Source organism: Schistocerca piceifrons, chromosome 5 (assembly GCF_021461385.2).
Source record: "Schistocerca piceifrons isolate TAMUIC-IGC-003096 chromosome 5, iqSchPice1.1, whole genome shotgun sequence".
In the NCBI taxonomy this organism is placed as follows: Eukaryota; Metazoa; Arthropoda; class Insecta; order Orthoptera; family Acrididae; genus Schistocerca; species Schistocerca piceifrons.
Window position 1 is genome coordinate 274,938,030 of NC_060142.1, and position 25,694 is coordinate 274,963,723.

Consider the following 25,694-nt stretch of genomic DNA (forward strand, 5'->3'; position numbering starts at 1 on the left):
AGCTATATGCATATATCGGATGGCGTTAGTATCACTCGCACAGGGCATACAAGGGCAGTGTATTGGCGGATCTTTCGTTTTCACTCAGTTGATTCATGTGGAAAGGTTTCCGACGTGATTAAGGTTCAAATGGTTCAAATGGCTCTGAGCACTATGGGACTTAACATCTATGGTCATCAGTCCCCTAGAACTTAGAACTACTTAAACCTAACTAACCGAAGGACAGCACACAACACCCAGCTATCACGAGGCAGAGAAAATCCCTGACCCCGCCGGGAATCGAACCCGGGAACCCGGGCGTGGGAAGCGAGAACGCTACCGCACGACCACGAGATGCGGGCTCGTGATTAAGGCCGCGCGATGAAATTAAAGGACTTTGAAAGCGGAATGGTAGTTGGAGCTAGAAGCATGGGACATTCCATTTCGGAAATCGTTAGGGAATTCAATTTTCCGAGACCACAGTGTCAAGGGCGTTGAGAGGGTACCAAATTTCAGGCTTTACCTCTCACCACAGACAACGCAGTGGCCGACGGCCTTAAGTTAACGACTGAGAGCAGAGTCGTTTGCGTAGAGTTGTCGATGCTAACAGACAAGCATCACAGTAAAATAACCGCAGAAATAAATGTGGGACGTATGACGAACGTATCCGTTAGGACAGTGCGGCGAAAGTTGGTGTTAATGGGCTACGGCAGCAGACAACCAACGCGAGTGCCTTTGCTAACAGTACGACATCTCCTGCAGCGCCTCTCCTGGGCTCGTGACCATAGCGGTTGAACCCTAGACGACTAGAAAACCGTAGCATGGTCAGACGAAACCAATTTTCAGTTGGTTAGAGCAGATGGTAGGGTTGGAGTGTGGCGCAGACCGCATGAAACCATGGGCACAAATTCTCAACAAGGCACTGTGCGAGTTTGTTATCGCTCCATAATGGTGTGGGCTACGTTTACATGGAATGGACTGGGTCCTCAAATTCAACTGAACCGTTCATTGACTGTAACTGGTTATGTTCGGCTTCTTGGAGACCATTTGCAGCATTTCATAGACTGGTTCCCAAACAACGATGGAATTTTTATGGATGATAATGCGCCATGTCACTGGGGCACAATTGTTGACTATTGGTTTGAAGAACATTCTGGACCATTCGAGCGAATGATCTGGCTACGCAAATCTCCCGACATCGAATATTTGTGGGACGTACTCGAGGTCTCCTGCACCGGCAACACTGTAGGAATTATGGACGGGTAGAGAGGCAGCCTGGCTCAATATTTCTGCAGTCTATGCCATGTCGAGTTGCTACACAACGTCCAACACCATATTTGGAGGCATCCCATGGATTTCGTCATCACAGTGTAGATGATAGATGGTGCAGATGGCGAAGAGGATTCATTTAACTAGAAAATTGTTGGATTAGCGGAATGATTACATGTACAAAGTCAACATAGTAAAGGAGGAAAAATAATTAGTTGCTTATCATACTCATTAGGCAATAAGAACATAAACTGCACTTTTTTCTCTGTAAGTTTGTCATCGCGGAAAAACCGACACTAAGAGAGTACGCAGTAGTACAGTGAAGAATTTCCCGAACCTGCAGAAGGGAGACAGTCTTCTCATAAAAATCAGAATAGTGTAAATTTACTGAAAAAATTAACCAACCATTCGCGGCCTTGCGGGAAGAACCCTCCTCTGGTATGGTATGTCCCGTGCACTGGGCGTTTACTGCGTCACAGTCTTTCTGGAGACGATGAAAAGGAATGTAGACCAAGTTCGTAGAAACGAGCCTTTTAACTCTGTTAACACCTATGACGTCATCTTGGCAGCTTTTGTCCGTACGGCTGTTCTAATTCCATTTCTCCGAAGTGGGGCTCTGTTTGCTTTGCTTCGGAGACGGCACGCTTATCGGAAGGAAATATTTGGATAGGAAACAAGCGCCGGTAAAGGAACCTAGCGATAAAGAAGTAACAGGCGGGATTTACTGATCACACATGACAAAAACGTGCGCACTTATGCACACACACACGCGCTGCACACACACACACACACACACACACACACACACACACTCGCACACGCAATCGGTGGAGAAGCCACTGCGATTGCAACTTTCATAATCTGTAAACAGCGTTAGCAGGAATGTGGGCGAAACAGGTTATCGCTGTGACCCGTTAAGACTTCGGCCGCAGAAGGCATCACAGAGGCTGGGAGCGAAAACTGGCGGTCACATCTGACCGTCAAGCCTGTTGGAGTATGCTCTGCTACAATAAGTTCTACCACTCAGGAAGGTAGTTTCCACCCTTTAAGTATTTGAGAGCTTCTAGAGTTGATCGTGTAGATTAATGTTGAGGAGAAGATGGTGTGACCATGGGGACACTCTTTTGGTATTCTATTTAGCTAGTGTTTATTTTTTTTACGGTAAAAGTTGTGTAAAGATGTAAGTATGGTTCCTGTGATGGTGCCCTTTTAGTCAATGTATATATTTTTTATAATCCACTGCGGAAACATTCTTCCTCTAATTTTTTTCAAAGGATTGTTTTTAATCAACTGTAGTGTACATTTGAACGTGTTGAACGGGCACACTTATTTGTCTTATTTCGATATGCTGTTTGCACCTAGTACTGAAGTTCCCGTCAGTCATTTCAATGTATGTGTAATTGCAGCCATTGTATTTTAATTAATATGTTCTTATACTATGAAACTAATGTTTTCCAGCTGTTGATGTGTTTGGATGATTTTAATTTTTTAAAGGTAACTTTTTGTCATTGTTTCTTAAAGATGAAGTGTAGAAAGGAGTTGTCGAGTACAGAAGGGCAAACAGAAACTGCAATTTGAAAACGTAAAAGGCAGAGATGAAAGTAAGTGATCGTCCCATGTACTTCACTACTATCTGCTGTAAAACACGAGTTCACCAACTACTACGTGTATAAAGTTATCGCTTCTAAATAAAAGTTATATTAAGCAAATAACCGTACTTGCAGACTACTAAAGACTCCTAAAATGTTAGTCACAAGACGTTTCCTTAAGAAAATAAGTACAATCAATTTCCAGACGAAGTATAATAGTAACTTTTAAATACAGAATAAGCAGCACATATGGCTCAAACACAAAAAAGGATGAAACAGGACTTACACGATTTCCAAACAGATAGTTTAGACGAGAAATGTACATCTGTGGAGAAACCATTCTGATGTACATCATCCTATCAGATTCTTATTCTCCATAACGACGGCACTGTCTGGTTCCAGTCACTTTCGCTACGGAATATTATCTTTTCCTAACCATAAATACATCCGCTTATTCCAGTTTGTAGATACGAATCTTTCGATGCTACACCTCAACCTATACTTCCCGTCTCTTTTACTATGTACCTACATACACACACACACACACGCACACACACACACACACACACACACACACACACACACACACACACACACATATATATATATATATATATATATATATTACCCATTCTTCTCCTCATTACGATTCTTCTCCTCATTACTTCTTTCACAGTGCGACTTCTTGTTCAGTAGTGTGCTACATTTACCAACTTCAGAGTCAACAGTTTTGTTTTTAATACGAACAATATGATCCAACTTTTTAACACTTTCAAACACATGTAGACATTGAATTACTTTTAGTTAAATGAGTCACCATTTTCAAAATCATTTCAGCTGAAGATAGGCAATTGCTTCGCCCTTGAAAGGACAGGGAATTAGTGTACGTTGATGTCGTGATCATCACTCCGAACACTGCCAAGATGTTGCTCTCTATGTTAGTCTATTCTGTGCCAGCTTCTTCATCCCTGCATAACTATTGCAGTCTATCCACTTAAAGCGGCTTACCGTAGTCTGGTCCTTGTCTGCCTCTATAATTTTAGTTCCCCCCCCCCCCCCTAAACTGTTCCTTCTATTAGCAAACTAATTTTTACTTAATGCCTCAGGATGAATCCTATAAACCAATCGCTTCTGTTGGTCAAGTTGTGCCACAAACATCTTTCTCCTCAGTTCCATTCTTTCCTCTTCATGCATCCATGTGATCCTCAGTATTTCAAAAGCTTGTATTCTCTCCTTACCTAAACTGCTTATCCTCCACTTCCGTACAAGGAAAAATGCCTTAAGAAAAAACGGAAAGATTTTCTATGAAGGAAGAATTTAGCACACTTGCCGGCTAATGAAGCAACTTCGTAACGGATGTGAAACGTCAGCATAAACGGCAATGTGGGTCGGCTCAATATCAATAGAGGAAGCGGAAGGAACCGTCTAAAAATGAAAGCCGTCATAGTGTCAGTGGCAGTTATCCCTAAGAGCGATCTGCATCAATAATTACAAACTTCCTCCTATGCAAACCTATCCAGCAAATTGAGGAAGTGTGATTCGACGGGCCCACAACATCTGACAACTTTTCCTTCGGTGGCATCCGGTCGGTGAAAATGAAAAATAGGCGATCGAATAGCCTTTTACCATGTTACTACCAGCCTATGTAGATCATCGCTATATCCCAGCGGCTCGCAACACAGTTTGGCGATCAGAACTTCAGAAATGAGTAACATTTCCTGCTCAGTAATTTTATTCTTCTTTCTTCTATTCTGGTGAAGGATCTGGAAACTTCAGCTGCTCCTAATACACTCCTGGAAATTGAAATAAGAACACCGTGAATTCACTGTCCCAGGAAGGGGAAACTTTATTGACACATTCCTGGGGTCAGATACATCACATGATCACACTGACAGAGCCACAGGCACATAGACACAGGCAACAGAGCATGCACAATGTCGGCACTAGTACAGTGTATATCCACCTTTCGCAGCAATGCAGGCTGCTATTCTCCCATGGAGACGATCGTAGAGATGCTGGATGTAGTCCTGTGGAACGGCTTGCCATGCCATTTCCACCTGGCGCCTCAGTTGGACCAGCGTTCGTGCTGGACGTGCAGACCGCGTGAGACGACGCTTCATCCAGTCCCAAACATGCTCAATGGGGGACAGATCCGGAGATCTTGCTGGCCAGGGTAGTTGACTTACACCTTCTAGAGCACGTTGGGTGGCACGGGATACATGCGGACGTGCATTGTCCTGTTGGAACAGCAAGTTCCCTTGCCGGTCTAGGAATGGTAGAACGATGGGTTCGATGACGGTTTGGATGTACCGTGCACTATTCAGTATCCCCTCGACGATCACCAGCGGTGTACGGCCAGTGTAGGAGATCGCTCCCCACACCATGATGCCGGGTGTTGGCCCTGTGTGCCTCGGTCGTATGCAGTCCTGATTGTGGCGCTCACCTGCACGGCGCCAAACACGCATACGACCATCATTGGCACCAAGGCAGAAGCGACTCTCATCGCTGAAGACGACACGTCTCCATTCGTCCCTCCATTCACGCCTGTCGCGACACCACTGGAGGCGGGCTGCACGATGTTGGGGCGTGAGCGGAAGACGGCCTAACGGTGTGCGGGACCGTAGCCCAGCTTCATGGAGACGGTTGCGAATGGTCCTCGCCGATACCCCAGGAGCAACAGTGTCCCTAATTTGCTGGGAAGTGGCGGTGCGGTCCCCTACGGCACTGCGTAGGATCCTACGGTCTTGGCGTGCATCCGTGCGTCGCTGCGGTCCGGTTCCAGGTCGACGGGCACGTGCACCTTCCGCCGACCACTGGCGACAACATCGATGTACTGTGGAGACCTCACGCCCCACGTGTTGAGCAATTCGGCGGTACGTCCACCCGGCCTCCCGCATGCCCACTATACGCCCTCGCTCAAAGTCCGTCAACTGCACATACGGTTCACGTGCACGCTGTCGCGGCATGCTACCAGTGTTAAAGACTGCGATGGAGCTCCGTATGCCACGGCAAACTGGCTGACACTGACGGCGGCGGTGCACAAATGCTGCGCAGCTAGCGCCATTCGATGGCCAACACCGCGGTTCCTGGTGTGTCCGCTGTGCCGTGCGTGTGATCATTGCTTGTACAGCCCTCTCGCAGTGTCCGGAGCAAGTATGGTGGGTCTGACACACCGGTGTCAATGTGTTCTTTTTTCCATTTCCAGGAGTGTAGATACATACAGTAGCTTCAGCTGTGTTTTTAATCATGTTGTTGTGGTTTTTAGTCCGAAGACTAACTTCATGCAGCTCTCTACACTATTCTGTGCAGGTATCTTCATCTCTGCATAACCGCTGCTACCTACATCCTTTGAAACTGATTACTTGCATTCAAGCACTGGTCGTCCTCTACAATTTTTACCCATCACATTTCGCAGCAGTACCAAATTAATTATTCCTTTATGCCTCAGGATGTTTAATATCAACCAGTCCCTACGTTTTTTCATGTTGTGCCACAAATTCTCTTTTGTCCAATTCGACTCAGCACTTACTCATTAGTTATTCGATCTACCCCGTAATCTACAGTATTTTTCTATAGCTCTACAATTTAAAATATTCTGTTCTCTTCTTGCCTGATTTATTGTCATGCACATTTCACATCCCTAAAAGGTACGCTCCACATAAATACATTTGGGAAAGATTCCTAACACTTAAATGTTTCTGCAATGCCTTTCTTTCTATTGCCAGTCTGCATTTTATAACGTCTCTATTTAGACCGTCTTAAGTTATTTTGCTGTCCCAATAACAAAACTCTTCTACTATTTTTGGTAACTCACTTTGTTGCATTGATATGATGGAATTACGTTTTCTTGGAGATATACTGAGTCTCAGCTTTGTCTTCGTTAACGATAGAAGCTGAAGTCATGAATCAAAATTTGTGCCAAGTCCAGGACTCGAACCTGAGTCTCTGCTTACCTAGGCAGATTTGCTACCCACTACTCCTGGCATTGTGATTGACACAGCTGCACCCATTACTCTTCTCCAAACCCTCCCTAACACAAAACAGTAAATTTATTCTTCTTTCTTCTATGCGGAAACTTCATCTACTTGTAATAGACAAAAATGATAACTTCAGCTGTGTTACTTAATCATGCGGTTGTGGTTTTCAGTCCGAAGAGTGGCTTCATGCATGTCCCCATACCGATCAGTCCTGTACACGCTTCTTCATCTCTGCATAACTGAAGCCTTAAAGCCGGCCGCTGAGACCGAGAGGTTCTAGACGCTTCCGTCCGGAACCACGCTGCTGCTACGGTCGCAGTTTCGAATCCTGCCTTGGTCATGAATGTGTGTGATGTCCTTACGTTAGCTAGGTTTAAGTAGTTTTAAGTCTAGGGGACTGATGACCTTAGATGTTAAGTCCTATAGTGCTTAGAGCCATTTGAGCAATTTTGAAGCCTTAAAAATGGGAAAATCAAGATGGGCTGAGGTGTGAATTAAAGTTTGTGTTAGGGAGAGTACTGGACTAGGGTAGCCCATGTCAGCCTCATTCCTGGGTGGTGTAGTGGGCAGCTCATCTGCCTAGTAAGCAGAAGACCCGAGTTCAGGTCCCGACCTTATCACTTTGTTGTGTCCCACTCCACTGTCCCTGCTGTGTAGTCCACCCTTACTTCACAGCAGAGTGTCAGTGTAGCCTACATCTAGGCGAGGCCAAGAGAGGCGAGCGCTTCGGCGGTTGTCCGCAGAGGTCGGCAGCGGCGGCCGTATTTTATCATTTTGCCTCATCACGCTAACATCACCCTGTTCGGGAACCAACAAGGGGGTTCGCGTTATCGCCCGTAGCAACAGCCGTCACGCAGATTCAGGTCATTAGCTCAAAGGGCTTATAACTCGCGGCCCAGTGAGCCTATGGAGAGTTCGTCGTCAGTGCGCTGTGAGTTTCTTGTCAGCTATGCAGTCCGGAATTCGCGCTTAGCAGCAGTCTGAAGAGAACAACCACCAGCAGGAAGTCAACCGCATACAATGAACAGCCTACGAGGGTGGGAATTGCGCAGCGATGTTGGTAACGGACTTAGATGTTTACTTCTGGAGGTGACTGCTTTGTTACAGGACATAGTTCTCATCCTGGACAGAATCACGTATGTGTCTAACTTGTCATAGCTGACGTGCGTGTAAGGATAAATAAGTGTTCAGTTACATTATACTAATTAATTATGTGTAGCGGTGTTGTAGAGCCCGATCACAACAGAGGAGACCACCCGTATACAGTGGTGCAATTGGTTGGACATCAACCTGCTATAAATCACGTTTGATAATCTAAGTCCCTCAGCATCGCTTGATTTAATTCGCCTACATTCCATTACTCTTGTTTTTATTTTGTTGATATATATTTTGAAATGTAAAGGTAAAGTTATCATCAACCGGAAGATTGGTTTGAACATCTCAGTGAATGACTAGGTTTGGCCCTATTCGAGATGGTATGCAGATGCGTCTCTACGACCTTTAAACGGACTTTTCACAGCTAATAATGGGTGATCTACAATTTAACATGGATACCGAACCTCGGTGCAAAGCACTTTAACATACATTGGTCCCAGGACGAGGATATGACAGAAACGATCATTTAAAGCAAAAAACTTAACGTAGACCTATGCTCTATTCCGATTGGGTTCCGAGACAGAACATATTTAGTGGACATTGTTATTTATTTTCTGTATTTTTCGGGAGACTATCATTGTTTTCAAGGCACAACAGTAGTAAAAAGGAAATCAAACGAACAGTTTAATACAGGACACTTTTGGTCTATCAGCCGGGAACCTGCCTCAAACTGGCCTATAGAAACAACCCAACCCACATTGAACGCGCGTCGCGCGAGATATTCGATATTCTCTCACTCTCTTCACGCAAACTGTTACTCATAGAGTAAAAATGAATCAGACCTTTTTGTAGGAAATTTAATATAGTTTAATTTTGTATTCAGATGCTTTCTCGCTAGAGTCCGCGGATTTCGAATCAATCAAGAAAAACGTACAAAAGTGACATTAAATGTGTTGTGTCTCGGAAACCATTCGGAATAGGGCATATGTCCATATAAAGTTTTTTCTTCAAATAACATTCCTGTGACATCACTGAATATTGAACGTTCCTCCTGGGACGCCCTGTGTACTGACACAGCTGAAAGAAGTGATACGGAAGAGCTGTCGAAGCTAATATATTCATCTGACACCTTTGGTTGATTAAACAACTACCCATCCTCATGCAAATCCTGGAGCACATGGGCACATACATCAGGCATATATACATTATCTGATAAAATGGAACCAGACGCCTATTAGCAGCCATTAATATGGAGTGTGTCCACCCTTCCCTTTAAGAAGGCTTGAACTCTGCTGGGGAAACTTTCAATGTGATATATGAACGTTGTGGCGAAATGGCAGCCCATTCTCCCTCAAGAGCCGAAACCAGAGAACGCTGTAATGTTGGACGCAGGGGTTTGGGTTTGGAATTAAGCCTACGTTCTAACTCATCCCAAAGATATTCCATTCGGTTCAGGGCGGGTCTCTGGGTAGGTCAGTCCATTTCAGGAACGTTACTGTCAAACAACCAATGCTTCATGACACAGTGGATTGTCATGCTGATACAGACACCGTATCCGAACTGTTCCTCCACTTTATGCAGTACACGGTTCCGTAAGATGTTTTGCGGTGAACACATAGTGCGCAGTGGGGCGAACACTCAATTGTAGAGATAATTCAAAAGCCAAGACCGCTTAAATACTGTTTACTGGATACCCGGTTTCAACACACTAAAGGAGCCATCATCGGATCTGAATGTAGATTAACATTTATAAACCATTTGGATAAAACGATACATGAGGCAGATCAGCTGATATAAAATGATTGTCACAAAAAATAAAAAACAACTGCGCTCATGGTCATTCTTTTCCATAAGATATGTAAAACCTTGGCGATGAATCAAGCTATACACTGTGGCAGTTCGATGGGAAGTATTGGGTTTTGCTAACTCCTAGAGAAGGTTACCTACCGTCAAGTGGAGTAGCGACAGTGAAGTACGGAGATGTGGTGTTACTGAATGCGGATGTTTTTCGTAGGTAGGTTGTGGTCGTCTTACTGCGCTAGATCCTGAAAGATATGAACACACTTTAAAGAACTGTGTACTGCATGCAGAAGCATTCAGGAGAGCACGATTGTACCAGTATGAAAATACACAAATAATGCCATAAAGCAGCATGTGTGAAGTAATATTTTGTGGACAATAACATTCCATGACAGACGGTCAGAGACTTCATTGAAACTGTCGCCAGCAGAGTCCCTTATGAGGGTGAAGCCCATATTAATGTCCACTACTAGGTATCAGATGCTTTTGATCAAACAGTGTATATGCATATGTTATGTTGATTTACGTTGAGTCGTAACTTGCAGTCTCAGCATCAATTGTCAATCGTCTGCCGATCTTCTTGCATTTCACTACAGTTTTTGGCATTATAGCCTCCCTATATACAACAATATCATTCGCAAACAACCTCAGACGCTTTTCGATGTTTTACACTACATTATGTGTAATATTGTTGTCAGTAATGACCGTATCAAAGTACCTTCGTGTATTGCTTCACAATTAAAAATATAGTCCCGTTGTAAATGAAGTGCTGAGTTCTATTTGCTAGGAAGTCCTGAATCCAGTTACCAGACTTGTCATGTTCTGTAAGCTGGTGCTTTGTTCACTAAGTGAGCTGTATCGAACGCCTTTCGGAAGACAAAGAACACAGTCTGAACCAGGTTTCCCTTATCTAAGGCCCTCTTAATCTCACAGAACGGGCTGAGTTCCTTAAGATCGTTGTTTGCGGTAACCATGTTTATTTTTAAGATATGTTCATTTAGCAAAAAGTATGTAATATTTGAGCGTAAAACGTGTACCATAGTCCTACAGTAGATTAACGTCAGCGTAATGTGACTATAATGCCGTGTATCTATCAGACGGTCCTTCTCGAAAACTTGAATGACCAACGCCTTTTACAACTCGTTTAGGTACAGTGCAACATGTTAACATAAAATATTTTCGTATTTAATGTCGACGCAGCCAATTGAGATCTGAAGATGGCATCAGCTGGCCGAAATCCATCAAGGTCACTTACAGTTTCTCGCAGCTGTGCATGAAGCTGTCCCGTCTGAAGCTTTCCCGAAGTAATAAACTCTACTTATAAGGCCATATAATCCCACATAAGTCGTGGTACGGTTATTGCTTGCAATAATCGTAATCGGGAGTAGCGCCAAACAGTTCTCGAATACTGTCGTGGAAGCTGAATAACATGTGAAAAAGGCAGTTACTCCCGAGCTCACTAGAAGAAGACAAGCAGCTGCCTCGACGGCATTCGGCTCTACACACGATTACCATTATTGTGAGTAATAACCTTACTGGGTCTTATGTGGGTTTATATGGCGTTATCAGCTTACTCAAGTGATAGATCACTCATGCGAAACGTGAACGAGTCACTGTCAGAAAAACAGTTTTAATTTGTCTTATCGATATAGAAGACTATGAGATCGTAATCTTTGCCTCATCGTAACAATGTAACAGTACGTGGTAATTACTGAAGGAAGAAAGATTGGGTTCAACGTCCTGTCGACATCGAGGTCATTAGAGACGGAGGACAAACTCCGATTGTGTTAAGGATAGGTAAGGAAATCGGCCGTGCCCTTTCAAAGCAACCATCCCGGCATTTGCCTGGAGCGATTAAGGAAAATCACGGAAAACCTAAATCTGGGTGGTCGGACGCGGGTTTGAACCGTCGTCCTCCCGAATGTGAGTCCAGTGTGCTGGTCAGTGCGTCACCACGCTCGGTAGGTAACTAATATGTTAATTAAGTTCTGTGGACAAGGCAGTGTACCATTTACAGCAATTTTGGTAATAAAAGGAAGGTTCCTATTCAATTTACTCATTAACATGTGCAGTCTACGATATGTAGTGGCGTACGGCAACAGAAACGTGACGGCTGACTGTACCCGCGATGATTGTATTGCAGCATTGATGGTTCACACATCTTCTATCGCTTAGTCGTATATCAGATTTCACGGAACGTAAACATTTCTACAGAGAAAGCAGTTGTTCATGGCAATGAGGATATTTTCGGAATTTCAGCGAATACCCGTTCTCAACAATACCCAAATAGCTTTTATGTGGGGAGATAGCAGTTCCCGTATAAACGGAGGCAAAAATATCGTATCTAACAAACTGGTGTCGAGTAAACAAACCGCTCGAAGCGCTCCATGAGTCCCGATCCATACAGAAGCCGCTCGCAGGGATTTCTGCCACCGACCTTGTAGGTGTATTTATCTAACACCCTACAGGTACAACTTGTGATTTTTTCGTTATTGTCCGGCGGAATTTAAATTTGGATTTCAACTACATCTGTACTTAGATTTCAAACTTTCCCGGCGCACAGATTCTTGCATAAAATTTCGGGCGAACTGCCGGATGTCTGCTACATGCTGCCACAATATTTCGGCGCAGTTTTCTGGCCACATTCAGCTGAATACTGACAGGAAACGCCCTGAGTTCACGTACTTAATACCCAGCCGGCACATGCGTAGTGTGTTCAGTTGGTGCTGCGCATGCGCTGTTTGTCTGCAACTCCTTTTGTTACGTTAATTTAGGTGTGAGCTTATTCATTTAGAATTCCATGTCCTGACCTTCATAATCTCCATACAATTGCTCTAGTTATTACAGCAATGTTTACTAAAAGCATCAGCGAATCAGGAGTTTGGCGGCGTTTAAGGAGCTGCTGCACGATGGTTTTGTGGTTTAGGTGACTGCGTTATAAAAGGAATACAGGTTGCTTAGTGTTTAGTGTCCCGTCAATATTGCAGCGTATTTGCTACAAGGTAGAAATCAAACGTGTAATAAAATGCACTTCCGCTCGATATTAAGGAGATTAAACTTGTAATGTACTACTTATGGACCACCATGTTCCCAGTGCCAGATTTGCACCGAGAAATATAATATTTGTCATAAGATTTCCAATTTTGTTTTTATCGACGTAAGTGTCTGTATGAATAAAGCTTTTTTCCTTCTTCGATGGGCCAACTAAGGAACAGGTGCCAATATCCATTCCGTATTCGTCGTTTTTTTCTTTTATTCCAGTACTCTTTCATATCTTCACAATGTATCTTTTTCCTGTCTTCTGTCCACTTCAGACCAGTTTTTTTTTTTCATTTTTCTTTTCACTCTGCTACCATGGAATCCTTCCGTATTCTTCCGTATTCAATATTTGTTCTCTAAACACTTCTCTAGAAGTTGTTTATTCAGCTTTTATATTACTTTTTTAAAACTATTTTTTACGTCATGGATTGAATCTGTTGTTGACTTTTTATGTCACAAATATTTACAGATATTTTTGGTTAATCTACTATCTTGCGTTTGATATATGTAAAACAAATACCAGTCTTGTGTTTCTCATTACTTCTGATCAGTTTTACATGTTTCGATAAATTTAATCGTTACTTTGTAATTTCCAACCATATTCAGTTTTTCGTGGGCCTAATATTTTCGTAATGAGTCAACATTCTAGTATTTCAAATTTATCTAAACTATAGGTTTGTGCCGGCCGGAGTGGCCGTAGGTTCGAATCCTGCCTCGGGCATGGATGTGTGTGATGTCCTTAGGTTAGTTAGGTTTAATTAGTTCTAAGTTCTAGGCGACTGATGACCTCAGAAGTTAAGTCGCATAGTGCTCAGTGCCATTTGAGCCAATATATTAATACTTTTTGAATTTCCTTATTTGGCCAATATCTATTTTCAGAAATTTCTTTGCATTTTTAGTATCTGTTTTCCTTTTTTTCTCTAGAAAATCTTAATTCAGTCCTGCTGACTATTTCTTCTAAAAGATAAATTTGTATTACGGCGGATGTCACATTTTTGGAAATGGTTGCAAAGTCATCTGCTAATGTGAGACAGTTTTCCTTTTGCAAATCTTATTGGTGAAACCTCATATTCATTCTTTTTTTAATCCATATTCTTACTATTTTTTCTAGAACACAGTTAAAAAGAACTGGGGATATGAACACAACCCATCACCTTGTCGTCCACCTGAATTCATTAAGAAGGACTAAGATATTTCTGCTATAAATTTCACTGTAGACACTGTATCTGTAAGTGTTTCATGAATTAGATTTGCTACTTTAGATTTTACATCAAATTCTCAGATTATTTTATCTGTAGTTTCTCTGTCAAAAGAATTAAAGGCCTTTTTGAAATCCACGAACATTGCTACAGTATTTTTTGAATTTAGTAATCTGTGGTGAATGGTTGACTTCAGATTAAATATTTGTTCAGATCATGGACCGCCCTTTTTTAAACCAGCTTGTGTTCACATAAATGATTATCCAGTGTTGATTATACTCTGTTTAGTAGAACCCTGGAAAATGTTTTATATGCAGATGGTAGCAAAGATATTCCCCTGCAACTTCTAATAATCCGCGTAAAGCCTGAAGCCTGTCCTGTAATTGTAATTTAAACTATAGTAAATGGGATGAAGATGATGATGTTTAACGTATTCAAGGTCGCTGGAAAGCGAGGAACATAAAAGGATAGCGAACAGTGTCCACAATAACGAGTTTCTTTTGGGGAAAAAATAAAGAAAATAAAAAAGAGAGCACCATAACTGCGTCAGGATCATAGCGAGTAAAACGGCATAATGAATGAATCGTACAGCAAAATACTAGAAATTTTGTGTATTACAATATCTTGAAGATGTCATTTTTGTACTTAGAACTTATTATGAAGTGTTAAGGATGACTACATTGTGTTGAATATCTTTCATTTTTTTTTGGGGGGGGGGGGGAGGGGTGGTGGGAGGGACGGGGAACATCAGTAGTGTTCTGTCTGGCTTGATGCAGCTGGCCACTATTTCCTTCTTCATCTCAGAGTAGTACTTGCGTCCAAGGTAAAAAAAAAAAAAATGGTTCAAATGCCTCTGAGCACTATGGGACTTAAGTTCTGAGGTCATCAGTCCCCTAGAACTTAGAACTACTTAAACCTAACTATCCTAAGGACATCACACACATCCATGCCCGGGGCAGGATTCGAACCTGCGACCGTAGCGCCTAGAAATGCTCGGCCACCCCTGCCGGCCGTCCAAGGTCCTCTTGTATTTATATGTCTTCAAATCACTTTCTTTCCCTAAGATTTTTGCCTTCTATTACAATGCCTTAAGGGGGGACGTTGATGAAAAACACACACTATTTCAAAAATGCATCAAATCCACAGTTTTGGAGATATGGCAATGAAATTTCGTGCTACGCCTTACGTGAAAGTAACACATTCACATATGAAATCCTTTGATTATATATATTCAACTTTTTTGGTTGAAATTTGAAGTTTTATTTTCAAAAAATAATGTATGTTTCTTTTTCTCGGAAAATATTCAAGAGATTTCTACAAAAATTTCTTTGTTTCATCTCTTTCTTACGTTGTAAGCTTCTCTCATGAGGTTTTTGGAATAAGTCAAATAGGAGAATTTTCATAATTTTTTAAATTATAATTCTACAAGTACAATTTTAAATTCATGCAAAATTCCAACCACTTTGCCCCATATCTCAGCTTGCACTCAGAATTTCAAAATCTGCTCTTGAGACAACGTTTATTAGGTTTACAGAAATATGTGTACAAAATTTCATAATTCTAGCATTCATAGAATCTGAGGAAAAGGTACATAAACTCTAAAAAACAAACTTTTCAGGAAACGCATTTTAAAGTTCAACCTAACTTTTTTCCTTATGTCACTTCTTCAGAAGGCACCATATTTGACTCTGGGTCGTCTTTCCCTTCAAGGCTTCTCTTCTGGTTTCTTGTTGTCTGTCTTCTTTCCTTTACCAGACCTTCAACTGACTTTTCAGCTGCAGAGACGCGCTGTAAATTTATTTTTCTCTGGATGTCTTGAGTAAAATTTTCTATCTTTAAGCCCATTCTTTCTAACACCTTCATCCTCCCGACGTTCCCATAATTAAATACAATAACTGCATCATAAGTTGCAATTCTGACAACTGTAGCAGATGCAAATGTGTTTTTAGGGCATCGTTTCCATATCAGTGAATTTAGAGACTCATTTGGATTTTGGGTTTTACCATGAACACACTTTCTGAGAAATGCAGGATCGGCCAGAAACATGTAAGTGGGCTTGACAAGATCCAGAATACAATTTGGAAGACTCTCCGTGTAAATGTAGGGGTTGTTATCCCTCTGAGCTTGTAGGTATTTACACCAGCTAAAGTGGCCGCGTCACACTGTTAGTTAATTTTCAGGTACTTCAGATGCGATTTCAACATTGAAACTTTGGGAACTTATTGTCCATGAGTTGTACCAACAAATAAAAAATAAATCAAAAATTGACATTTTTGGTCAATTTCATCAACGTCCCCCTTAACACCTTTTCTGTCACTGTATCCTTTCTCATCTTTACTGCTCCCTACGTATTCCTTTCCTCATCAATATTGTGTGGAACGTTCTCATTTCTTACCAGTCCATTTCATTTTTCATCGTCGTTCAGTAGCGCCACATCACAAACGCTTCGATTCTCTTCTTGTTCAGGTTTTCACAGTCCGTTATTCAGTTCCATCAAATGCTATGCTCCGGACGTACATTCTCAGAAATTTCCCCTCGAAGAAAGGCCTGCGTTTGTGCTCATACAGACTTCTTTTGGTGAAGAATGCCAGTGGTAGTCCGTTTCTAATGTTCTGCTTTGCTTCGTACAGCAGGCGTTTTGTTTCCAACGTATCAGATTACCTTCACTTCGATTAATACCGGCTCTGCAGTTTTGCTGTTAAGTTTTTCCAGTGTTGGATACCCTGTGTGAAGGCGCTGGTAAGTTTGCTGCGCTAAGCAATGGCCGTGTCCTCTGCGGGGCGTGACGAACAGTTGTTCCACAGCTTCGCTGTTGCGTTCGCTTCTCTCGTAAGAGAAAGCGATTTCATTCATAACTTCTTTCCAGCGATACGCTGCCTCCCTTCTGGTCTTCTCGGCGCCCTCCACTTTCCATTGAGATACCGCTTTCACGTGCGCTCATGGAACCGGTTGTGAGCGGTTAATCTACCCAGCTAGACACGGTATTAACTGGAAGCCCCAGCTCCCACGCTTCACGGACGTTAGTTAAGCTTCTGCGGTTTAAGTCTGGACTTCTTCCTCTAAAGTAAGGATTACACCCCTGTCTCGTTGCGAAGTGTAGAACTGTGGCTCATTTACTGTCGTAGACATGTTGATCGCTCCGTTACAAACGCAACAGCGAAGAAGAGTGACATCGATTTTGTGGTGCTTGTCACGTAGATGAAGTACCTAGGCGCAACGGCATGAAATGGAAGAGCGCATAATGTCATGTAGGGAAGGCGAATGGTAGAATACGGTTTATTGGGAGTCCTGGGACGAATGTGTGATTCTGTCTTAGGCACAGCTCCAATTTATGTGAAATTTATAAATTTTCGTTCGTATAAGGTCGTATGGAGGGAACTGATTAAAACCATACGATTTAAAAAACTGGACATTAAACTATCAGGCAGCCACAACGCTGTTTACTTGCTGTTTGGCATAGTTAGCTCCCTGCCTAGTGTCTATAACGCCCTCCGTCCGTATGTAGACTATCTGATACATCAAAATTTCACTTTTTTCCAGTTCAGGGAGTAAACTAAACTCGCTGTGCATGAGTGTAGCGTATAGTTTACGTTTACATCACTAGTTTTAGTTTTTGCATGTTCCCAGTAGGTGGCAGCATCTGCTTAAAGGAAGATAGATACCGCTGTAATCAACATGTCTTCGAAAAATGTGTTTAGAACATGTTTTAATATGTTAATAGACTCTACACTACCGAATAAGTGTCGGTTTGTTTTATAACAATAATACAAAGATATATTTTTTTTCGATGTAGCACTAACTACATTCAGCAACGACCTACATTTTTACATTCCAGTGACGTTGTTTTAATAATTTTTAGGCGTTTACTACTGAGTTTTCTGAGCATTGCAAACATTTCAGTCACTTTCTAACACAAACACTATTCACTCCGAGCATATTCTAAAATTTTGAATTTTATTTAAATTTAGTATTTTAATCTTATATCGTCCTGGAGTAATGCACTGACCACACATATAAACTTTTCACTGATGAAATCTAGGCTCGGGACTGACGAGGATACGTAAATGCCATCGCAAATGCGGAAGTTATGTTTAAAAAAGCTCGTTTTTTTGAAGTGTCGTATTTCGGAAACTGGTATACTTCATTCCTACGAAGAGCAACATGTGATCTCAGAATGTGACTAATCTTGCACGATGAGTATGTACATCTACCTCCACGTATTTACTGCGCCACTGTATAGGTCATGGTGGAGCGTACTTATCGCAATGCTAGTCATTTCCTCTGCCACTTCCCTCGTAAAAAAGGCGAACGAAAAATGATTACCTGTATGCCCCTGTACGAAATGTTTTTGTTCTTTGTTTTGTCTTCAAGTGAGATGAATATTGGTGGCAAATTGTGGTTCTAGAAACTTCTTCAATAACGTTTCGTGAAAATACAGCCTTTTTCTGTTCAAGAATTTCTATCTAACTTACATGCCTACGGTCGTTTCTATAACACTAATGCTTACACAATCGACCAGGGTTATTTAATGAAGCACTTGAAAAATAGTACATATTAACAAGAAACATAACTATGTAAACTATATAAAGTTATTTTCACTAAATTTTATTGCATTTGCGTAAAAATATGTGTAAAATAAATCCGAGTAGTTTCGTTGCCAGCATTGTAAGTGATTAGATTCTTCGTCTACAACCGTAATCTCACTGATCCCCGTCGCTTCGTGGGAAGAGACGATGCAATGTAGTGAGTACCTGGAATTTTGTAGCTCATGTGAACAAACAGAAATTACATTACTGTGAGAGACGAATACGAGTAATTATCGTGAACCAGTTGTTTCTATGTTTAAAAAAAAAGCTAAAAATGAATGAACTTTTGTTACTTAGTAGTTTCAGTCATTCATTGACCTATTACGATTTTGGAAAGTTCCACGCGGCGGAGATTAACAGTCTCCAGTTGTAATCACCCGCATTATCTTATATTAATCAACATTTAAAACAAGCCGACATTCATCGCATAATTATAAACTCTGTACAAATCATCCTGAATCCCCTAGAGACACTCAAGGACGTTACATTAACGTACACAACAGCGTCTTTAGCAAAAAGTTCAGATAGTTACCCACCCTATCCGACAAGCAGTTTACGTACAGGGTGTCATTTATTGAACTATATGAAATAAAATCGTTATAACTTCTGAACGATTTGCGTTAGGGCGTTAAAACTGCACGGTTGCCCGCGGGGTATTATGGGAATTAGTATGCACATTGTTGTTTGGCTTAGCGACGAAACCCACCTTCATTTGGTTTGGTTCTTTAATAAGCAACATTGGCGCATTTGGGGGACTGAGAATCCGCATTTCGCGATCGAGAAGTCTCTTCTCTCTCAATGGGTGACTGTGTTGTGTCTAATGTCCAGTCACGCAAAACTCGCTGCGATATTCCTTGATGACCTGGTGACTACCGAACAGTACATGAAGGTTTTGGAAAATGATTTCATCCCCATTATCTAAAGTGGCCCTGATTTCGACAAGATGGGGTTCATGAAATCTGGGATTGTGAAACAGTTAAGATCCTTAGACGCCAGAAAGACATCTGGCCCAGACGGTATCCCTGTAAGATATTATGTTGACTATGCTACAAATATAGCACCATTCTTATCCATCATCTATCAGAGAACGTTGGAACAGCGGAAAGTTCCACGGGACTGGCAGATGGCCCAGGTCATAGCAATCTATAAAAAGGGTAGAAAATCGGATGCACATAATTACCAGTCAATTTCACTGACATCGCTTTGTTGTAGAATCATGGAACATATTTTGTGTTCAGATATAATGTCCTTTCTAGGCTCTGAGAAGTTCATCTGCAGAAACCAGCACGGTTTAAGGAAATAGCGATCATGCGAAACACAGCTTGCCCTCTTTGTGCATGATATACAACAGGTCTAGATACCGGCTCCCAGGTTGATGGCATATTTCTCGACTTTCGAAAGGCGTTCGACTCAGTTTCGCACTGTCGCTTGCTACAAATTTGCGCGCTTACGGTCTATCCGATGACATATGCGGTTGGATAGAAAGTTTCCTAACAGACAGGGAGCAGTATGTCGTCCTGAACGGGGTGACTTCAACAGAAACAAGCGTAACTTAAGGTGTGCCACAGGGCAGCGTAATAGGTCCTCCGCTTTCTACGATTTACATAAACGATCTGGTTAATGGTATTGACAGCGGCCTGAGACTGTTCGCCGACGATGCTGTAGTCTACAGGAAAGTAGTATCACACGAAAGTTGTGAACAAATCGATGAGGATTTGCAGAAAAAAAAATGCGTAGTGTAATGACTGGCAGTTATCTCACAATATTAGTAAGTGTAACCTACTGCGTATCACAATGCGACAATCCCCATTAATGTACGAGTACAAAATAAATGCCCAGTCTTTGGAAGCGGTAACGTCCGTGAAGTATCTGGGTGTGACTATTCGAAGTGATCTCAAATGGAATGATCAGATTACACAAGTAACGGCTAAGACGAACTCTAGATGGCGGTTTATTGGTAGAATCAGGAAGCGATGTAGTCCTTCAACAAAGGAAATAGCTTACAATACGTTCGTTCGTCCAGTCTTGGAGTATTGTTTGTCTATATGGGACCCTTACCAATTGGGTATGATGCAAGAGATTGAGAAGGTCCAAAGAAGAGCGGTAAGATTCGTGACTGGTACATTTAGCCATCGAGAGAGCGTTACAAATCTCATAGAGTTTGAAGTGGGACACACTTGCAGATAGACGACGCGCTAAACAGAAGGGGCTGCTCAGTCAATTCTGAAATCCGATCTTCACCGAGGATGTAGAGCATATATTATTACCACCAACTTTCAAATCGCGCAATGATCACCATTCAAAGATAAGGGAAATAAGAGCTCGTACTAAGGCGTTCAGACATTCGTTTTTCCCTCGCGCGATCCGCGAGTGGAACAGATGGGGGTGAGGGGGGGGGGAGAGGGGGAATATGATTTTGGCGCGAATTGTGCCCTCCGCCACACACCGCTTGGTGACTAGCGGAGTATATATGTAGAGGTAGACCTCATCGAAGCAGGAGAGTTTTTGATGATCCGGAGAAGCACTCTGGAGACCGCATTCTGGCTCTGGGGTACCCAGAGGCCACTGGCATGGGCCTCTATTGGCCGCCATATTCTCCGGATCAGAACCATGCAACTCCTTTTTGTGGGGCTATATTAAAGACAAGGTGTACAGCAATGACCCCAAAACCATTTCTGAGCTACGAACAGCTATTCAGGATGTCATCGACAGCACTGATGTTCCGACTTCAGCAGGTCATGCAGAATTTCGCTATTCGTTTGCGCCACATAATTGCCAATGATGGCAGGAATATCGAACATGTCACAACCTAAATCCGAGTGTCTATAGTGACGTTTACATGTTGAATAAAGTGTGTACACGCCGTAGTTTGTAGCTACTTTACTTTTTTCATATGATTCAATAATTGTCACACTGTACACAGACAATAGCAGCGGTTCCATGACACTTCTCTTGGACACTTCTGATGTCGCCGATCAAGACTCGCAGCGCAGAACAACGTTTTGGGTTATGTTACTTCGAGGAACAAGGCTCTGCGCAAATTATCGAATGGTTATCTTAAAGTGATTATGAAGAAGAAAAGTGACATTAGAATTGAATTATGGAAGCATTTGTGAGGTCTGACGTCGAGTTCTGGTAACCGTGTGACCCGCTAAGGAGTTCTCAGCGAGGGTGGTGAAGAGCTCCATAGTTTGCGACTTGTTTGCCTTGAGTCAGTACAAGCAGCGTCTTGCAAGTGCGGGATCCTCTTAAATGGGAAGTCTCCGCGCAAGAATGTCGCTGGGATTAGCACGTCTGAGCTACGCCCATCGTATTTCGTGAACTGCACATTTGGTATGCAGTGGGGAGAATGAGCACCTAGCGCTTCTCTTCCAGCTGCGGCAGCCTAAATTTAGTGAGCGCTAAGGACGATGGGAACCATTCTATGAAGCTACGAATTCACACACAATGTCGCTTTCGATGGTGAGCAGCCGTAAGTGGAAACATAAAGTAGCTGTCAACATGCGCTTTATACAGAAGACAGTTCCCTACTTGAAAAGTTCTAGATAGTTTCGTTAAGAGAATGGGCTTCGAATAACAATTACACTCGAACGAATCTCCGTATTTTTATGTTTTCTCTCGTTCCTTAGTTCAAAAATGACTCTGTACACTATGGTACTTAACTTCTGAGGTCATCAGTCCCCTAGAACTTAGAACTACTTAAACCTAAGGACATCACACACGTCCATGCCCGAGGCAGGATTCGAACCTACGACCGCAGCGGTCGCGCGGTTCCAGACTGTAGCGCCTAGAACCGCTCGGCCACATCGGCCGGCAATCCTTAGTTGCTCCTGTATTATTATTACTATGGCTGTTATCATTACCTGTGGTTCGTCCATGAAACTAAATAAAAGGCTGTTTCCGTTTACGTCACATACCTTGCGCTACTTTTATTTGCGAAGTATCTCTAGTGGCCTTTACTTCATATTTTTGCATGTATGTAACAAATGTGCTTCCAGATATGTTACTGTATGACAGTTTTTTCGTTATTGCCTTTTTGCCAAATAAGAAACAACATTTTGGAGCGCAGGTTTCTTAAGTTTAAATTACTGTTTGCTTCTACTTACGATTATTTAAGATCTTGTTATCACATATGCGTCAGCCTAGAATTGTGCCTCGTTAATATAAGTAACAACTCACTGACCATGTCAGCCACTAAAATAATAAAAACTCAGATGTAGAACATAACCACATCAAATAACACGTTACTCAAACTCCCCTCCACTGTCACTGATCACTCAAATTCTCTCTTTCGCTCAGAAATCCCCCAACTGCACCAGAGACACAACAAACAAACGAGTGTAGACCCGCATACAGGCACCGCAACGCATGTAAAAGACAACCGAAAAACAAACAGCGACAGTTGGCAACACAATACACACAATCAACACACTTACAAGAAAAAACAGAGTAATATGTTTAAGTGAAATGTCCTCCGGGAAACGGACATCTTGGTGTATGCAGGCCAGCGAGGCACAATTTCAGGGCTACACATATGTCGTAACAAGACACCAAACAATCATAGTCAGAACCGAACAGTAATCTGAGATTACGAAAACTTGAACTCCAGAATGTTGTTTCTTATTTAACAATAAGTGAATAACGAAAACAACCGCGTTACAGTAATATCTCTACAAACACATTTATTATATGCCTACAACAAACATGTAGTAAACGTCGCTTAGGATGTCTGCAAATTAAGAGAAGCGAAATGCGTACGGCGTAAATGCAGACAGTCTTTTATTTAGGTGCATGGACGGAGCACATCCCCAAGAATATAATTTACTAATAATAGGATCAAATCTATCTTGTATTAAATTAATTTTTCTTTAGTCGTTATTAGCCATGTCACAGTAAATCATGCATTCACAAGAGTACTTATCGAAGAATGGAGGGGAAAATTGAGAGTAGACTAGAAAAGGATCGGGCACTCCGGAAACAATTTTAACAGTATCGATAATAATAAAGGACAGATTAAGGGGCAGCTAAGAAACGTACATTGCAGTAGTAAATTTGGAAAAGACTTTTGATAATGAGGACAGAAATAAAAATTTTCCATTATTATATAGTGCGATACCAAGTGCAGGACTAAGAAGGTAGTTTGAAACTTATTGAGTAGTCTACTCTGACGGAATCGTACAAGAGACGAAAATAAAGAAAGGAGTTTCCCTATGGCGACCACTAAAATTTTGTGTGTTGAAAAGGCAGTGAGTGAAGTATAGGATCGTCTTAAAGTGAGAGTTGTTAGACGCGAGCAGGAAATCGGCACGATACGGTTCGCTAATGACATACCAGTGGAAGTGGAAAGTGAACAGAATCTGCAACGGTGTTTAACGAAGTGGAATCTGCGCTATGCTAGCTGAGAGCTGTAATATACGCATGAACAAAAAGCAATCGAAGGTGATCGTGTTCGCCGTAAATTGACGTGCTAGATGGCTAAATGCTAGACTTGTACAAGAAACGTCTGAAAAGAAGCATAAATTCATTTGTCTCGAGAGTAGGACAGGCTTAAAAGGAGTATGCAAGAAAGACACAGTAGCAAGTTGTTAGGTATAAAATATGATTTTATGCTTGCATAAATATGCTTCTGTTATTGAATTTTCTTTAATTTTCAAATATTGAGATTTTCTCTGGCGTTAATTCTATTTTTTTTCTTTTTATGGTATTGTACGAATTCTATGGAATTTATGTGCTTGGTTACACGATTTAACCTCGTAAAGGCACTAACCATGAAGCTCTTTTGCGACCCTAACTTTAGTACTAGTACTACTACTACTCCAGCATCAAGTTGTGACGTCTGATAGGTAAAAACAGAACTAACCTTGCATTTACAATATATGTATTACCAGATCCAAGCCGGCCGCGGTGGCCGAGCGGTTCTAGGCGCCTTAGTCCGGAACCGAGGTGCTGCTACGGTCGCAAGTTCGAATCCTGCTTCGGACATGGATGTGTGTGATGTCCTTATGTCAGTTAGGTTTAAGTAGTTCTAAGTCTAGGGGACTGATGACCTCAGATGTTAAGTCCCATAGTGCTCAGAGCCATTTGAACCATTTTGAACCAGATCCAAATGTCGTTACTTGTCTGAAACATTAAATAGCTGTTCCTTGCTCATAAGTGCACAAGTACTACTCAGTTGGATGTTCAGTTAGTGGTATCAGAAGTACCATCCGCCACACACCGTTAGACGGCTTGCGGAATATGAAGAAATGTACGTGCAGATGTATATGAAGACAATGCATCAGGTGTTGACATCGAAAGATATAAAGCTAGAGACAAGAAAAGATTAATGTAATGGTTAGTGTGGAGCACAGCTATGTTTGGGTGCGAAATATGAATAATGGAGAATGCGGAAATGAAACCCGTACATTGAGCAAGCAGTGAAGGAAAGTAGCTAGAAATTTGGAAAAGGATTTTAAGTTCAGGAAGAAGAAACAACATATGGTTTCGCGTTGACACTGTAATTCTGTTGCCGGCCGCTGTGACCAAGCGGTTCTAGGCGCTTTAGTCCGGAACCGCGCTGCTGCTACGGTCGCAGGTTCGAATCCTGCCTCGGGTATGGATGTATGTGATGTCCTTATGTCAGTTAGGTTTAAGTAGTTCTAAGTCTAGGGGACTGATGACCTCAGATGTTAAGTCCCATAGCGCTTAGAGCCATTTGAACCATTTTGTAGTTCTGTTAGAGAAGTCAACGGACTTCCAAGAGTAGTTGAATGAAATGGGCAGTGTCTTGAAAAGAAGTCATAAGATGAACACCAACCAAAATATAACAAGGCAAACGAAATGCAGTCAACTTAAATCAGGTGCAGCTGAGAGAATTGGGTTAGGAAATTAGACATTAAGAGCAGTATATGTGTTTCATTATTTGGGCATCAAAATAACTGATGATGGCTGAAATAGGAAGGATATCCACTGAGGTGAGAGAAGTCAAGGGATAGCGATTTCCACATATAAGGGCGGGAGTAGTATCGCATGCACTGGGTATAGAAGGGCATTACATTGGCGGAGCAGTCATTTGAAGTCAGGTGGTTCATGTCATTATGGCCGCACGATGGGAATTAACAGGCTTTGGTTGCGGAATAGTAGTTGGAGCTAAACGCATGGGACGTTCCATTTCGAAACCGT

At 42.1% G+C, this 25,694-nt stretch overlaps 1 protein-coding gene across 2 annotated transcripts in view; it reads right to left on the reverse strand.

Moving 5' to 3' along the window:
* The window catches only part of LOC124798296, a 346,948-nt gene that overhangs the window by 298,141 nt on the left and 23,113 nt on the right, over positions 1-25,694 (reverse strand). Inside the window, exon 2 of one of the 2 annotated variants that reach the window (XM_047261626.1) lies at positions 9,857-9,954. The exons of the other annotated variant lie outside the window; for it this stretch is intronic. The gene's annotated coding sequence lies outside the window, so the exon portion shown is untranslated. The remainder of the gene's footprint in view (positions 1-9,856; positions 9,955-25,694) is intronic. 2 annotated transcript variants of the gene reach the window in all.